The sequence below is a fragment of the Abrus precatorius genome, unplaced genomic scaffold (assembly GCF_003935025.1).
Source record: "Abrus precatorius isolate BTA unplaced genomic scaffold, Abrus_2018 Scaffold10, whole genome shotgun sequence".
NCBI lineage: Eukaryota > Viridiplantae > Streptophyta > Magnoliopsida > Fabales > Fabaceae > Abrus > Abrus precatorius.
In genome coordinates, this window is record NW_020874292.1 from 13,649,758 (window position 1) to 13,664,932 (window position 15,175).

A 15,175-nucleotide genomic window follows, 5' to 3' on the forward strand; every position below is an offset into this window, starting at 1 on the left:
CTTTGAGTCATCTTGCACTTGATATTATATGAATAAAATTATAGTTTTTTTTTTACGAGTGTAAGTCAAAACTATCATCCTTCTTTTAGAGAAGAAAAATAATAATAAAGAAATTGAATTATATATTAAATATTAAATTTGGATGCTTAAATTACTTTATAACTTTTCATAAAATATAAGATTAAGTAATTTAATTATTGAATTATTTTATATTATTTTTACAATTTTAAATATTTATAAATATGTTATCTAAATTTTGATATTTATTTATATTTTTTACATATTATATGTTAACATAAAATAATGTGTTAAATTATATGTTAACTTTGTTTTTACATAAAATTTTATAAAATTAATATATTTGATAAGAAGATTCAAATTAATGGTTGAATAAATTAATCTTGTATTTTATTTTCTAACAAAGTATCCTAACTCATATATAATATTTAATATATTTTATAGAAAAATATCAAAGACACTAATTAAAAAATAAAAATATTTTTTTAATTATAAAATATAGAAATGCACTTATATCTATACTTTTTTAATGTATTTTAATATAATTTTTAATAAAAAAATTATTTATTTATTTATTATTTTTATTTTATACCCTTATATAAATCATACATTTCCTAAATAACAGTACATGAATTATAAAAAATAATAAACCTTAATTCTACTAAAATTGGTAGAAAGAAATAACAGAATAAGCTTACCCTATATTATTTGTTATGGATAAAATTATTTTTGAATTTTCTTTTCTTGAACTCTCTTCTCGTTGACATGCACCATTTTGTTTTTCTAAAGAGAGACTTGGAACAAAATAAAAAAGGAAACTCAACAACTATTCTCCTCTCATTTTTTTTATTATTTTACATTGGCACTTTCTAGTCTCTTTCTCCTCTTATATCTGCTTCAATTTTCTTGCTTTAAAGTTTTTTATACATATACAAAAATTTATTACTTTTTTTCTTTGACATAAATGATTTTCAATAATTTTTTAGAATTAAAAATGGTCCCTAAAAAGTGTCAATCTTTACTGCAAAAAATGTCATTACTGAAAAACAAAATTGTCAAGTATTAAAATAGTTTTTTTTTTCACAAAAAACTAGTGTTAGTATAGACTTTAAAAGTTTATACTAATAATATGATAAATTATATCAACAAATAATTTTGTTGGTATAAGTTTTAATATATATACTATGAATATATTAAGTAATATAATGCATAGCTTGTCAGTATAAATCTTCAAAGCTTATTCTAATATGACTCTTTTCCTTTGAAAAATTTCACATAGTAGGTTATTTACTAATGAAGAAAGATCTAAGAGGGAAATGACTGATCTAGCTTCTTATCATAGGTGTAGTATTGCTTTTGAATCTATAATGCATGTTTTGTGTGACTTTTTCCATGCTAGAAAGGTTTGGGATCATTTTATTTTTTCTAATTAGTGGACTTGGTTCTTCTTAATTTACTGACTTGTTAGTTTGCTATATGAAAGTTTGTCTAATCCTTGCTTTAGCAGATTCTTTAATTGGCAAAAACTTTTTGGGTTATTATTTGGCACTTACAGAAAGATAGGAATGTTTTTTTGTTTTCCATAATTGCTCTGCTTAGGTTCCTTTGCTAATTCAAAAGATAATATGTGATATTAAGTACACCGAGTCTTATTGCAGAATAGACATCTCTCCCTCTCCAAGACTGCCAAGGACCAAGCTAGGATTAGATGGGTTTCTCTTCTAAGGGGACAGCTAAAATTGGATACTAATGGGGCTATATGACTGTACTTTTGCTAAGGAGCCCTATAAGTGTATACGTTGTATCTGTATGCATAGGTTAATTGGTAGTTATTCACCTATTATGTAAGACCTCATGAAATGTTGGAGGCAACTAGGGAATGTGATCACATTGTATAAGAAATTGTTGAGTTGAAACTGAAAGGAATTGAATATGTTATTAATATGTATAAAAGTGATGAGATAATTAGATTATAATTAATGATGTGGTGTTTTAATCGAGATGATATAAGCATTATCATAGAATTTGATGCACTTGAATTATAAGTGGTGACCAGGTATTTTATTAAATCTTATGTGAATATGATATGGAAGTTTATAAGGATTAATGTATTTATTTTACATATGGATTGAAAAATACATTTTCTAATAAACAAATTATACTTGTTATTATGTTTTAATGATAAGAAAGGAACTCATCCTTACAAAATATTTCAGGTAAGAGGAATGAAGGTTAGGAACAAACTCTCAGTGTTTGGGCGTGACTCTTAGGAAAATTTTGTTCATGATGATTTTGTAATTAAGTATTTTACATTACATATATATTTTGGTTAATAGTTTGTAAAGAGTATGCTTTTATATATATACAATTTAAATTTAGTGCCTATGCACTTTATGTTATTTTAATTTGATAATATTATGAAATTACAGTTAGATTATGATTCTTTTATTGTTCAAATTAATTGTAAATATATTTGAAAGAGAAAGATTTGGATTTCTCACATACTGAAATTTACTCGTTTTAGTCAAGAACCAATTTATTCGCTAAACCCTAAAATTACAAAATATTTAAATTACTAGTTGTAATTAAGAAATCGACTTGTTGAGTTGATTTGTTATAACTTATTATTTATTTTCTAGAATTTAAAAAGTAGGATGTTACAATTCCATCATGTGCAATAACTTCTCGATTTTGACAATAACGACTTCTTTGTTGCAATTCAAGTTGCGACCTACAAACACTACACCTTTTTCAAAACAACTTCAATGGAACACTTCCCAAAATGAAATGATAGGTAGAGAGAGTAATCTATAAAACATGCCAAAATGGTGTCAACTAGGGGAATTAATAATCTTTTTTACAACCAATGTCCTTGCTCTCCTTATGTACTGTCTACATTCATTGGCTTGCTTATTCGAATTCTCAATTACATTCATTGGCTTGCTTATTCAAATTTGCAATGGTCTTAGCAAAAAAGTTTATATTCTTCTTAGTCTTATCAATTGAAAACCTTACAAAATCCTCACTTGTAAGAGCAAAATCAGCACTCTGCAACACAAATTCAATTTTTATTTCTAAGTGATCAATATGCATCTTTGTAACATCTTTAATTTTATAAAAAAAATAAATATTTTTTTATAAAAAAAGGGGAAAATAGAGAAATTTTATTGTGTTTTATAGATTTCAGAATTGAATAAAAGCAAAACTTACATTCCTCTTATGAAAATTATATAAGATTCTAAAGTATTTAAAATTTTAGAAGGAATAATTTCAAGACTTTAAAGTGATAAATAAAACTTAAATTTACGTCTAGCAAATTATTTGGTTCACAATGCATATATGTAATTTTAAGACATAATCAATGACACTTCAAAATTATTAATTACAACAAAATTTATCAAAGTATGTTAAAACTCAAAAATTGATATTTAAAGTATTTACAAAACTTTGTCAGCTTAAAATGAATCTAATAAAACATTACAATTCTTTAAATTATTTTAAGCCCTATAGAACAGTCTTCTTCCACAAGGTCACTGGATTATGGACCTAGAACAAACCAACCACCTTTATCTCTTCACTTTCATTACCTGAAAAATATTAGTAAGGGTGAGTATCTTTCGCCTCACTAAATCTCTTATTTGATAGAAGAAAGGTGTATATACATATAAATATAATGCTAAAAATATTATTTCATTTATATATATATATATATATATATATATATATATATATATATATAGGATTAATAATAACACTCAGAGCATACAAATCATTATCATAGAAGAAGCACATACATGACAACCAATCAATCATCTTTGTAAATATGTATGGCATGCATTTTCACACTAATCTGTATGTCATGATACATGTATTATACCACATTAATTAATATGTCACAATACATGTATCCTAATCGCACCTGTCGATGTATTACAACATATATATCATAACAATATCAACTGATATGTTACAATACATATATTATAATCACACAATTTCTATACTACTTCATATTCATCACACTTTCACATTCATTCCCCTTGGGATCCCTTGAGAACTTCATAGCATAGATAAATGCTAGTTAGCCGTAGCAAAGGTATAGTCATGAGTCTCGTCAGGAAATGAGTGTGTAGCCTATGAATGCTTTTACTTTCAGCAAATCATTGTGCACCCATTTACAATTAGCATTCACCACCCTCATTTTTTCAAGATTTTCCAAATCTTCTCTGGACTCTATACCCCCAGTATATTTCTGTAACTATCTATACTTATTCTCACCATTTCTCATATTATTTTCTTTTTTTTACATTTCTCAACTATTCTCATTCTTTTTCATATCCCTCTTATAGATCAACATGTCATATTACGTGAGTCTTGATCGTATAACTTAATTTATTACAATACATGTATTATGAGTACATCATTTGATGTACCATAATACTTGTATCATAATTCTATCCATCAATTTATTCTGGCTCATGTATTATAATCACATTCTCATATTGTCACCATCATGTCATATCATTTCATTTCATACACAAAACTCTTTCATCATTTATGAATAGTCAAATACTTTTCATTAATAACATAGCTTCACTCATTTTGATATACTTTAGCTATCAAATGACATCTATATTCATTATATCATTTAACAAGGAAATATCATCAAACAATTTTGCACCACATAAGCCAATACAATGTGCCAAAGGTCGAATACCTCCAGACTCAACCCAATTGTACAATCCAACATACACACAATTTCTCAATATCAACACAGTCATCTATCCTAAAGTTTGAGAACACCCAATATTCACAGTATATCTATTATTTCAAAAATATCAAATGTGTAAATCTTAAGTTACCTATGAACAAGGTTTACTAGTAAAATCATAATATTTCTTGAAATAAATTTGTTCAGAGCTTTTATTACAAATTATATGTAGTTGGTTTTGAAAATAAGCATGAGATTTTCATGATAAACTATCTATTCCTACCCATTAAATTTTAAGAAAATATTAGGGTTCTAGTAGAAAACTTAGTGTTTTCAAATCAAAATGGCAAAGAGAAGTTAGGGTTTGGGATCACTCCTTTTACCTAGAAATGAGTCTCTCAAATCGGGTTTTCCTAGAGATCCGAGGGAGAGACACAATGTTCCAGTAGAGAATATCGCCTTAAGGTTAAGGTTTCCTTAAGTATCACAAGGTACAAAACTTTAGATTGGATAAAATGGAGAAATAAGAATGAAGTTGGAGAACCAAGCTTCAAGAAACTTACTTAGATCTGAATGATTGAGCTCCCAAGCCCGGATTCGAAGGAAGATTGAGGTTTAGAGGGGGATTTTTGAGACGAGAGGGTGAGAAATCAGAGAGAATATATGAGAGGTCAAGATTTTTGGATTGTGATTCAATTTTCTAGGTTTGAGACCTTAAAATACCCCTTAACTCACGATATTCTCGTTGCAGCGAGCTCTTTCCTTATTGCAGCAAAAAAAAACCAGATAAATTTTTTTTTGTTATCTGTCATTTTAGTTACAGTGAGAGCTCCTCGCTACAACGAGAGTACCATCACTACAGCGAAAGAGCGTTAGAGAGCCTAATTATGGACGCTCTTTCTTGCTACAACAAGATACCCTGCATCAAAACTCCTATTTTTCCATACAAGGGTCACAAAATTGAGGGTGTTACAACATAAATATTTTTAAAGTCCACCAATGTAATGTAATTACCAATTGCATTGAACTGATCAATTCCCTTTGGAATTTGCTAATTCTTATTATGGTTTCAATGGCACGTTTTTTATTCTTAATGCATGACTTAGCTAGAAAACATATTTTAGCTAGACATTAGACACTAATTTTCAAGAAGTGATAAAAATTGTTTTGCCCTGTTTGGAATTTGTTCATGGAGCTGGGCAAATATTGATAATGTGTTAAATGATTTTGCATTGGGTGTCTTAGTATTGCACATATGTGAATTTTGATTTGGTTGGGAAATTTGCAAGTTACGAGGGATTCAAGAAAAAATGTGCAAACTTAACCTATTTTTTCATTAATTTGGTATCTAATTTTTAGGCAATGAGTCCAAAATTTGAAATTTACCCCATTAAGACCAATACACAATAACAAGTTTGGCTGCATTTTAATTTCTTATTTATTAGTCAAACTTCATTTGTTGTTGAAAAGGGATAGATTTTTAATGAATACAATCATTTGAGTGGTCTAGCAAAGGTGGGAATAATTCGATGAACAGAGAATGCCATGTGACATGTGCAGAGACTATATCCCAACATGAGTTAGTTACGAATAGAGAAGGTATTAATAGTTTAAAACCCCTATTTGCCCGTTCAAATGAATAGTACTTCAAGATTAAACAGTACAAATAATTTTAAATATAGACCCAAATATTTATTTTTTATTTTCTTATTATCTATATTTTTATTTTTTAATTTATTATTATTTTATTTATTTTTTAAAAATGGACCTCAAGTATAAGTTGTTGTCGTTATAAAACAAAAACAAGATTTAAAATTTTAAAAGAATTCTTGATCTCAAATCATATTTTATTTTTAAAACAAAGCAATTTTGTATAAACTTTTTACATTTTATTATTTTTGATTTGAAAGCTAACAAAACTTAATAACTTGAAAATAAACTTTTATATTTTATTTTTGTTTTTGAACAAAAGATTTAATCACCTAAAAAATATTTATTTATTATTTTTGCATATTTTGTGTTTATTTTTAAAAAGATTTAAAATCTAAAACTAACTTTCACAAGAACATAAAAAAAAAGTCTTATTTTGAAAATTGATTTAACATCCTAAAATTTTATATTTTATTTTGAAAGATTTAAAAACCTAAAAAAAGTTTAAAAATTATTTTATTTCTTTTTTGTATTTTTACAAAAAAATATTTTTTTAGTTTTGACAGATTTTATAAAAAAATAATATTTATATTTTATTTTGGAAAAAAAATAATAATTAGAATGTTTAATTGAAAATGGATTCCTTTATATATATATTAACATCCATAGATTTCATAATATAGTAGTAAGAAACTAATAAAGAAGTGAACCAATTTTTGTCGGGGGTGCCGGAAGAAGATTAAAATCATAGCATAAAACTAATAACATCAGAGCAGGAAGAGAATATCAAAACAGAAGGATAACATCAGGACAAGAAAATAACATCATTGCAAAATAACATCAAAGCAAAAAAATAACATCATTGCAGGAAGAATAGCATCAGGGCAGAAAAATAACATCATTACAGGAAAAATAACATCAGAGTACAAAAATAACATTAGAGCAACAAAAATAACATTAGGGTAAAAAAATAATATCATTGCAGGAAAAATAACATCAGGGCATAAAGATAACATTATTGTAAGAAAAATAACATTAGAGCAAAAAACTAACATTAGAGCAAAAAAATAACATCATTGTAGGAATAATAACATCAGAGTAGTGAAAATGATATCAAAGAATGAAAAATGCATCCTAGCAAATAACATCAGGGCAGAAAAATAACATCATTGCAAGAAAAATAACATCAAAGTAGATAAATAACACAAAGTAAGAAAAATAACATTAGGGTAAAAAAATAATATCGTTGCAGGAAAAATAACATCAGGGCATAAAGATAACATTATTGCAGGAAAAATAACATTAGAGCAAAAAAATAACATCATTGTAGCAATAATAACATCTGAGTAGTGAAAATAATATCAAAGAATGAAAAATGACATCCTAGCAAAATTCTTATTTTAATCTTGGATGCATGCATGGTGAAAATGCAACTTAAAGCAGGAAATATGATCTTAGAGATGACCAGATAATGATTCCTTTCCACTAAGAAAAACTAGAGCATTAACTGATCCCCAATTGCTACTTTATCTCAAAATTTTGAGGTTGGGACTCATGAGCATAGACCTTTCTTCTTTGTTTTTAACTCTTGATTCGAGCTAACTTCAAAACATCTATACAGAAGAGGAGATTTGGCACCTCTCATTGTTGAAACAATAAATTTGTCTTATCACATATAATTTATCATCATTGTAATTATTGTGTATAAAATCATTTTTACAGTTCAGATATCAACTCATGCATGTCCAAATGAAAGGGAATAAGATCAAGAATGGAGATTTGAAACGAATTTTATTAAGAATTAGTGGGAATTTAATAGTTAGAATGTCAAGAAGAGGTACATGACAAAGTCCCGATTAGGACAAAGACATTGCTAGGAAAGCAGTTAAGGAATAGTTCTAAGTAGTCGTCCTCTTGCGACAGGTACCACAATTTACACATGTTAATAACTTTGACTATATATATCTCGTGATTTGAATTTCGTAGAAGCGAACTCCTACTTCCAAAGTGATGATGCCATGTCCTAATTCAACACTCCAAATTGCCCCGATTTGATAGTGCCATTTTTACCAAGATTGTTTTTTTTTTTTTTTTTTTTTAGCCTAGCCAGCTTCCTTTCTCTCTCTTTTTATTTTTTTTCCAAACCCTAATTTTTGCCTAAGCCACCTTTTTGAGTTTTTGACTTAGTGGGCCTCTTTTAAAACCCTAATTTCTGCCTAGATCGCCCCCTTGAGTTTTTTGTCTACCAGGCTTTTTTATTTTAAACCCTAATTTTTGCCTAAGCCGCCCTTTTGGGTGTTCGACTTAGTGGGTTTTTCATTTTTTTATTTTTTGAAATCGTAATTTTTGCCTAAGTCGCCCTTTCAAATTTTTGACTTAGCGAGCCTCCCCTTTTTTTTTTTTATGGGCAATATTTCTTAACAGCATAAGAGTTTATAGGATCGGATAACTGCACGTCGTCTATATTGGTAGGGATTAATACCCCTCTTGAGGATTCTCTTTTAACAATAAATAGTCCTTCCTAATTGGAGGCCCATTTCTCCAGTGATTTTTGTGGAGAGGAAGGATTTTCTTGAGCACTATATTGTAACCGGGCGGTCACAACGATACGACGAAAATATTTTTGAAAAAAAATCTTTTAGGAACAAAAATATATTTTCTAAAAAATGAGTGGAATCGCCACCAAAGTTTACTTTAAGAAAACCTTAGAAATTTTTTTAAAATAGTATGATCTTTGAAATAAAAAATGAGTTCATGAGTCATTTACTGTAGAGAAGGTATCAACACCTTACAACGTCCATTTAAATAACGGTCACCTTAAATTATTTCTCCAAATTTATTTTAATTTTAAAAAATATTTATTAAACCCCTAAACAATAATTGTTGTTATTTTTATTTTAAAAGAAGATAAATTATTTATTAAAATATTAAAAAATATTTTAAAAATTATTTTGACTTAACGAGTCTGGTTCTCGCTCATATGTATCCTCGAGTGCAATAGAGAACTTAAAGTCACGTAATTCTATCAATTTATGAATTTGGTTTACTAAAATCAAGTTTAGTAAAAGAAAGTTTATTTTGAAATTAAAATTATTTTATAAAATTATATCGTTTAATATATAAGATAATGCGGTTATGCGTGTATCTTATGATAAACAATATAGAAGGTAAACGCACAACTACATTACAAATCATTAAAAATAATTTAATAAAAAATATTTTTATTTGAAAAAGAAAAAAATTTGAATTTATACTCGAATTTGAATATTTATATTGAAAGAGAATTTAAGATAACATAAACTATATGTAAATCTCTTATAATTTATTGAATAATCAAAGACAATATAAGTTACACATCGATGTAAAAATTTGTATAATATAATTAAGTAATCAAATGTTTAATTATTTAATTTATTAAAATTAGAAATATGACTTAAGAAAATTTAAAATATGAAATTAATTCCATTTAATGAAAAGAATAAATATAGTTGAATTGATTAAAAATAATAATTATTTAAAAAAGATTAAAACTTTGTTTAATAAATTTATATTACATAGGACTCAATGTAACGTTAGTACACAAAAGTCTTAACGATTTAAAGTGTGTAAAGGTAGAGATGCTACTTAATAACACTATAAGTTGTTGCATTAATATGATTAAAATTTTCTAGATGATAAATTTTGATTAAATAAAAACATATAATTACTTAATTTTAGAAATCAATTGTTTTAAATATATTAATGGTGTATAAAATCTAAGGTAATTGTTTATACACATAAATTTTATCAATTTATAACATATGACGATAAAGAAGCTACACGTTAATGTTATAAATTGACCCAAATATTGTATTATTTATTTATTTAATATTTAATTGAAAATGTAATTAGTTTATCATTAAACATTGAAAATTATATAATACAATAAAGAATAATAATGCTTGATATCATAAATAAAAGATTAAGATGCAAATGATAAATTAACACAATAATAATAATAATAATATAAATAACAACACTAATAAACAAGAAGATGAATGAATAATAAAATAAAACTAGTAAAATTTTTACATAAATTACAGCGAGACTTCTAATGCCCTATCCATCCTATATTATTATTTGTATTTTGCAAAAAATAAAGTTCATGGTCTTAAATAAAAGACTAAAAATTGCTAACTAGATTAGATGTAGGAAAGTAATAAGAATATAAGAATTAATGCAAGAATGAATGTAGTCCAGTAATAAATCATGTTGCAAATATTGTAGGCAATAGAAACAACAAATACTACAATATTTACGTAAAAATTTAAGGTGAATAGCAATCATATTTTAATAAAATTGTTTCTAACAGCTAAAGCACTAATTAAAAAGAATATATGGTTGCTAATAGAGGGCACTTGGAATTATTACATACTGAAACCAAAGTAGCTATTGGTCACTAACTATTAGTTTTAGCAAATAATAAAAGTGGACATAAATGTTGTAAAATAGTATATTAGAAAAGTTTGTTTTAGTCAATGTCCGTTAGATGGTCAGACCTTAGGCGCTATGCATGCTTGATAGCAATGTGAGTTAATGAATGAGTGAAATACTGCAAATGCAAGTTAACACAACTAAGAAAAATTTAAAAAAAAATTGATGTGGGATAAGATAAGATAGTTAGTCACATATTGTTTCTGTTAACGAGTCTTTCTCAATGCTTTCGTGATTCCAAGTTTTGATTTTTTTCTTCTTCCCTCCGTCTTCTCTCTATCTTCTCTCTTTTATTTGGTGCTTATGGTTCTCCTTTCTTTTTTCCTTTTTTTTTATTTTCTTGTACAATGCTAAAAAATAAAACTAATATTTTATATCTTTCCTTTTTCATGTATAAAGGAGATGTCATTGATGCTATTTTTCAGTCAACAAGTGTTTAATTTCCCTATTGGAAGTCTAATTTGTTTTATTCCAAATTTGTAAAGACCAAACCTTTTATTTAGAAAAATATTTTATTTCTATTCTAGTTTTTGTAAAATTAAATTCAAACCTTTTCTTTTACAAATAAAATTATAAATATAAAAACTTTTAGACCAAAAAAGAAGTAAAAACAATAAAATAAAATAAATAATAAAACATATAAAATAAATAATAATAAAATAATTATTCACATACTAGATCTCCCTCTTGAAAACTCTTTAGGATGAACTTTCTTCTCATGAGCTCTCTTCATCCCCCATTTCTTTTGTATAGCTGACTATGGCACAAAGCTGTCAACCTTTTCCCCTTGATCAAATTAAGCTGGTCTAATCGGGTTTGAACCCATTCTGTTTCATCTAAGTCAACTTTTGTCAATACCCTTAGGGAAGGGATCTCTACGTCAAATGGCGGCACAACCTCTATACCATACACCAATGAGAATGGGGTTGCGCTAGTTGAAGTGCGAATCGTGGTATGATACCCATGTAGTAGAAGTATCTTGTGCCAATCTTTGAATGTCATCACCATCTTATGGATAATCTTCTTGATATTTTTGTTTGCTGCCTTGTTGCTCCATTCATCTTAGGACGATATTGAGATGAATTATCGTGTTGTATCTTGAAAGCATCGCACAACTCTTTCATCACTTGTTGTTTAAATTTGTCCTATTATCGATGATAATCTTGCTTAGCAATCGTAACGATAGATGAAATCTTTCTTAGTAACACTGGCATATGAAGCTACTTCAATGCATTTTGTGATATAGTCAATCACAACAAGAATGAAGCAATAACCATTTGAGGCTTTAGGTTCAATGAGCCTAATGACATCTATTTCCCACATAGAGAAAGGCCATGGTGTCGTCCTTGATTTCTTTTTTTACCATTTCCTATGCCAAAATTGATGATCTCTACCTTCTTTTGATCAGGAACAATTTCTTGAGCTTCTTATTCCACCGTTCTCATCATTTATGGTTAAGGCTCTCATTCTGGATCATCATCTTCATTAGCCAAACTCACAAGTTTATTGAAGTTATAACATGTGTGATTAGTGCTATCTTCATTAAGAGAATTACTTCCAAACTTGATTTTATTAAAAAGAGGAGAGAACACATGGTTATTCAGACTATTTGACGAATTTGTCAGATTTAAGAAGCAATTTTGTAACTTTTTTTTTTGACATTTTGAAGTGAGAAGGAGAAGGTAAGGTAAGAGTAAAGAAAGAGCAAAAAAATAGAAAGAATAAATAAAATACATTCTACTGATATTTGAAATGTTGTTATTAAAACAATCCTAAAGCCTTGGGCAGAGCGATATGATTTACATAAATAATTACCTTGAAGAAAAAATGATAGGTAACTCGACAACTTCCCAATTATTTAGCTCAACATTTAGGAAGCAGAGATGCACCATCTCTTTTCCATAACTGTTCCTTGAGTTGAGTTACATCATTTCTGAGTCCCTCACTAATCTTCTCAAAGTCTGCCATGAGCCTAGTCTACGTATACGTATTGTAGGTATGACTGGGGATCAGTGTGTCTCTTGGTTTTTTTTCTACAAAGGAAAGCAAAATAATTTTTAGAATGAGTGCATTGTTTTATTGTTCATTTATTGAGGCCTTATTCGAGATCAGAATGCATGTCAGTGGAAATGCTTTGTTTGCTTTGGCATAAATGGAAATCAACATAAAACCAAGCCAAGAAATATCATCACTCAATACTCAAAAGGTTCCTAATGTTACATGAAAATTTTAACAGAAGAAATCCTAAGGAACAAATGAAACCCTAAACAAAAAAGAAACCCTAAAAACAAAATATTCTCTAAAAACCTAGCCTTCTTTTCTACGCATTATGTCCTTCATCTTCTTAATTAGACTTTAGCACTGATCCAAGAACTTTGTGACCTCCATCGGCATGCTCAAAGGTGACACCATAGCTTGGGCATTCTTCAGCTTTTTTGGGATTTCACTTATCGCCTCATAAGCTAATGTAGCTAACATAGAGAACTTAGTCATCCAGTGGATTATGTGAGAATCTTTGTCTTGCATGTCCATATTCTATTCATTGACGGTGACTACCTCATTTTTTCCTCTGTTGATTCTGTCTTTGTATTCTGCCTTGATCACCTTTACTTTGACATAAGTCATAAAATTGAGTCTACAACTTTTAAACTTGTGTTTCAATTACTTTTACTGATATTTGCTGCATAATTTTCGTGGTGCAGTTCTGAATACTAACTTGTAGTTTACTTTTGCTTCATTTTGATTTGTATATGCGTGGCAAAAACAAAAAAAAATCAACTCTAGTCTTTGATCCTGACATAGACATAACCTTAAGGAGATTGAGAAAAGAGTCTAGAGCAGAAAAAGTCATAGGGAGTGATAGTGAATTAGAAGCTGTCCATTCTCCAGAACTTCAGAATAATCCTAGAGTGAAAAGAACACCTACATCTTTGAGACAACTAAATTCAGAAATAGATATGGCAGAACAAAATAGAATTAGAACATTAGGAGACTATGCAATTCCTGACATGCAAGGTTTTAACTCTTCTATAATCAGGCCAACTATTCAAGCCAACCATTTTGAGATTAAACCTGCTTTATTACACTTAGTCCAACAAGATCAGTTTTCTGGTGGAAATTCTGATGATCCTAACCTACATATTTCAAATTTTCTACAGCTATGTGACACCATAAGAATAAATGGGGTTAGTGAAGAAGCCATCAGACTGAGACTATTTCCTTTTTCCTTAAGAGATAGAGCAAAATGCTGGTTACAAGCTCAACCACAAGGAAGCATTACAACTTGGACAGAACTTGTGAACAGGTTTCTAACCAAGTTCTTCCCTCCATCCAAAGCTGCTAAACTGAGAGGAGAAATTACATCCTTTGTTCAGCAAGATGGAGAATCATTGTATGAAGCTTGGGAAAGATACAAAGAATTGCTAAGAAGGTGTCCACATCATTGTATTTCAGATTGGATGCAATTGGAAACTTTTTATAATGGGATGAATGCAGTAACAAGAACAATGGTTGATGCTGCTGCTGGAGGTTCATTAAATACAAAGTCCTTGGAAGAAGCTCAGAGGATTATTGATATGATGGCATCTTCAATGTATCAGAATTCAAACTCAAGGAATCAAGGAAGAAACTCTGGTCATGAAGCTAAAGTTCTGGAAACTTTTCTTGCACAAAATCAGCTACAAAATCAAATGTTTTCAGAACAATTAGCTGCCTTAACACAACAAATCAACAATCTGCAAACAGGGAGTATGCCTACCAGTCAGCTAAGTTGTGATTTTTGTGGAGGAAACTATGCAAATGGTGCATGTGAGGCATCCACAAGTGAACCACAAAAGCAAGTGAATTATATGAATAATTTTCAGAGACAACAGCCATCATATCCCCCTGGATTTCAATTTTCGAATAATAGAACTCAGCAGTATTCTAATTGGAATAATCAATATTCTGCTGCAAAGAATTCTAACTCAAATTTGCCTTTTTCTAATGCAGGTCCAGCAACACAACAGCCTTATTTTCAGAGGAATTCATCCACTCAACCTCAAGGAAATCAGAAATTTTCCAGACCTATGAATGGGAGGTTGACTGAGATGGAAGAAACTATGCTGCAATTCATGAAGGTGACTCAAACAAGCTTCAAAAACCAAGAAGCTTCCATGAAGAAACTAGAGACACAGATTGGACAATTAGCTGAACAACTATCCAGCAGGGATGAAGGAAGATTTCCAAGCAATACAGTAATCAATCCTAAAGAGCAATGTCAAGCCATAACTACAAGGAGTGGAGCTGTAGTTGCAAGCCCTAAACCAGCAGAAATGAAAGTGA

General features: G+C 28.6%; 1 non-coding gene across 1 annotated transcript; it reads right to left on the reverse strand.

The window, feature by feature from the left end:
- Positions 1-14,193: 14,193 nt before the first annotated feature.
- On the reverse strand, positions 14,194-14,300 carry LOC113853420. The gene has a single exon (XR_003502592.1). It is a non-coding gene; the product is annotated as a small nucleolar RNA R71 (small nucleolar RNA).
- Between the last annotated feature and the right edge of the window lie 875 nt (positions 14,301-15,175).